This window comes from Pinus tabuliformis, chromosome 4_2 (assembly GCF_031772625.1).
Source record: "Pinus tabuliformis cultivar Carrire ecotype Pingquan chromosome 4_2, CPIR1, whole genome shotgun sequence".
NCBI classification, from domain to species: domain Eukaryota; kingdom Viridiplantae; phylum Streptophyta; class Pinopsida; order Pinales; family Pinaceae; genus Pinus; species Pinus tabuliformis.
The window spans coordinates 87,985,522-87,988,967 of record NC_142304.1 but is presented as its reverse complement, the minus strand read 5'-3'; positions in this window follow the sequence as shown (position 1 = coordinate 87,988,967).

Genomic DNA, 3,446 nt, shown 5'->3' with positions numbered 1-3,446 from the left:
TTGTTTGCCCAACTCTACCTTGTGCCTTCATTTCAGTCATGTGTGGGCGTCCATGTAAACTCATTCGGGTGAGTCGTTTGAGGGCATTTGTGTAAACTCATTTGGGCAGGTCGTTTTAGGGCATTTGTGTAAACTCGTTCTGGTGGGTCGTTTGTTCGCAACTGTGTAAACTTGTTCGAGCGGGTCATTTGAGGGCGCCCGTGTTAACTCATTCGGGAGGGTTGTTTGAGGGCAACCATGTAAACTTGTTTGGGCAGGTCATTTGAGGGAATTCATGTAAACTCATTCAGATGGGTCATTTGAGGGCACCCACGTAAACTCATTTGGTTAGGTCATTTAGTGTGAGGGCATGCACGAGCACATGAGCCCATATCAAAATTGCTAAGTTGTGACCCAGGGTGGGCTTTGTGCATGTTCGTGTAGCTCGTTTGCCCAACTCTCTCTTGTGCCTTCATTTTGGTCGTGTGTGGGTTCCCATGTAAACTTGGTTGGGTTAGGTCGGGTCATGTCGTGTAATGTGAGGGCACCCATGAAAATTCGTTCGGTTGGGTCGGGTCAGGTTGTGTGAGGGCGCCCATGTAAACTCGTTCGGACACAATCTTGATTTTCGTGTGAAAAGTGGGTTGGTAATTGAGATGTTTGTTTAGTTCTGCCTGAAGGATGGCCTTAGGTAGGGTGGCTGATTTTCATCTACTCTCCATCCCCACTTAGTAGCACACAAGCGGTAATGTTGGCCATGCTCATATTGGCTCCTCGATCGACTTTTCATGTGAAAGGTGGGTTGGTATTTGAGTTGATTTTTCAGGTTTTCCTAAAGAATGGCCTTAGGTCATTTGTAGGGTAGCCGATTTTCATCTTCTCTCCATCCCCACTTGGTAGCACATGAGCGGTAATGTTGGCCATGGTCATCTCGGGAGGCATATGTGAATAATTCCCCTCCTACTCTCCAAGTTCTTGGAGTTGTATGGGTTGTTGTGGTGTGGCTCCCGGGCTCATTCTGGTCCCTTGTGCTCATCCAAATGATACAAGTTATAGGTTTTCTTTTTGTGTGAAAGGTGGGTCGGTAATTGAGTTATTTTTTCAGGTTTGCCTAAAGGATGGCCTTGGGTAATTTGTAGTGTATCCGATTTTCATCATCTCTCCATCCCCACTCAGTAGCACATGAGCGGTAATGTTGGCCATGCTCATCCTAGGAGGCATATGTGAACAATTCCCCTTCTTCTCTCCAAGTTCTTGGAGTTGTATGGGCTATTGTGGTGTGGCTCTTGGGCTCGTTCTTGTCTCTCGTGCCCATCCAAATGATACAAGTGATAGGTTTTCTTTTCGTGTGAAATGTGTGTTGGTAATTGAGTTGTTTTTTTCAGGTTTGCCTGAGGAATGGCCTTGGTTCATTTGTAGGGTGGTCGATTTTCATCTTCTCTCCATCCCCACTCGGTAGCACATAAGTGGTAATGTTGGCCATGCTCGTCCTGGGAGGCATATGTGAATAATTCCCCTTCTGCTATCCAAGTTATTGGAGTTGTTTGGGCTGTTGTGGTGTGGCTCCCGGGCTCATCTTGGTCCCTCGTGCCCATCCAAATAATACAAGTGACAAGTTTTCTCTCCATGTGAGAGGTGGGTTGGTAATTGAGTTGTTTTTTCAGGCTTGCTTGAATGATGTCCTTGGTTAATTTGTAGGGTGGTTGATATTCATCTTCTCTCCATCCCCGCTCAGTAGCACATGAGCGGTAATGTTGGCCATGCTCATCCTGGGAGGCATATGTGAACAATTCCCTTTCTTCTCTCTAAGTTATTGGAGTTGTATGGGTTGTTGTGGTGTGGCTCCCTGGCTCATCCTTGTCCCCTCATTCCCATCCAAATGATACAAGTGATAGGTTTTCTTTTCGTGTGAAAGGTGCATTGTTAATTGAGTTGTTTTTTTGGGTTTGCCTGAACGATGGCCTTGGGTTGTTTGTAGGGTGGCTGATTTTCATCTTCTCTCCATCCCCACTTGGTAGCACATGAGCGGTAATGTTGGCCATGCTCATTCCGAGAGGCATATGTGAACAATTCCCCTTCTGCTCTCTAATTTCTTAGAGTTGTATGGGTTGTTGTAGGGTGGCTCCTTGGCTCATCTTGGTCCCTCGTGCCCGTCCAAATGATACAAGTGATATGTTTTCTTTCGTGTAAAAGGTGGGTTGGTAATTGAGTTCTTTTATCAGGTTTGCCTAAACAATGGCCTTGGGTCATTTGTAGGGTGGCCGATTTTCATCTTCTCTCCATCCCCACTCGGTAGCACATGAGTGGTAATGTTGGCCATGCTTGTCCCCATCCTTCTTGCCCATCCAAATGATAAAAATGTTAAAGTTTGCTCGACACTCCTTTGAGCCTTTGGCTTTTTGGTTCTAGATGGAAACCCCTAAACTCCATCGTGCCTATGTCGCTATCGTGCCCCTCGGTTGTTGTGGCTATAAAATTTTGATGGGGCTGGGCAGCCATGTGTGGCTCCATTGAAATTGGTTCCTCCTTATATTTTTCACCTCCTCCCTATTAGGTGGGGAGGGTTTTACTTTTCGTGTGAAAGGTGGGTAATTGAGTTGATTTTTCGGGTTTACCTCAATAATGGCCTTGGGTCATTTGTAGGGTGGCCGATTTTCATCTTCTCTCCACACCCACTCGGTAGCACATGAGTGGTAATGTTGGCCATGCTTGTCCCGGGATGCATATGTGAACAATTCCCCTTCTTCTCTAAGTTCTCAGAGTTGTATGGGTTGTTGTGGTGTGGATCCCTGTGATGGCTAGCCTCTTCATCGTTTGGCTATTTATGGTGCCAGTTTCTTGGCTTGTACTCTTTTTGTGTTAGAATTGTTAGTTGAGATGCATACATTTAAGAGGAACATGGAAGGGTTTTGGTTGTAAACCACCTACCCTCCCTCTTGCTTTCTTTTTTTGTCGGGCGATGTGAGGCACTGTTCTCCTTATTGTAAAGTTAAGGGTTTTCATTCCTTTCAAAATGCACATCGTCTATGGTTGCGTTGGATTTGAGGTTTTTATAGATGTGTTGGCCCATTTGTTTGATCGATTCGTCGGATTTTTCCTTGCATCTTGCATGCATGGAAGGCTTTTGCGGTTGGAAATGTTAAGTCACAATGTTTATGGGCATTTTTTGTTTCAATTATGTATGTGCTCGTGGTCCAATGTGGAGGACGCTTACTACATCGATGTTGGGGGCTATCTAGAAGAAGGATTTTGAGGTGGAATGCTTCGACCTCCCTCCTCTGTGTGGAGGTGGCCGTAGGTGAAAATTATTCATTTTCCAATTGGTAAAGTTGTGGGCAATCTCCTAGGTTTCCTATACATAGGGTGCATGGGGTGCGGAGCTGCCTGATCCCTCCTCCTATCTAGATATGTTCTTCTATTGTGTAGTGAGCCTCTTGATTTGCATTTATTTACTTCCTTTGCCTTCA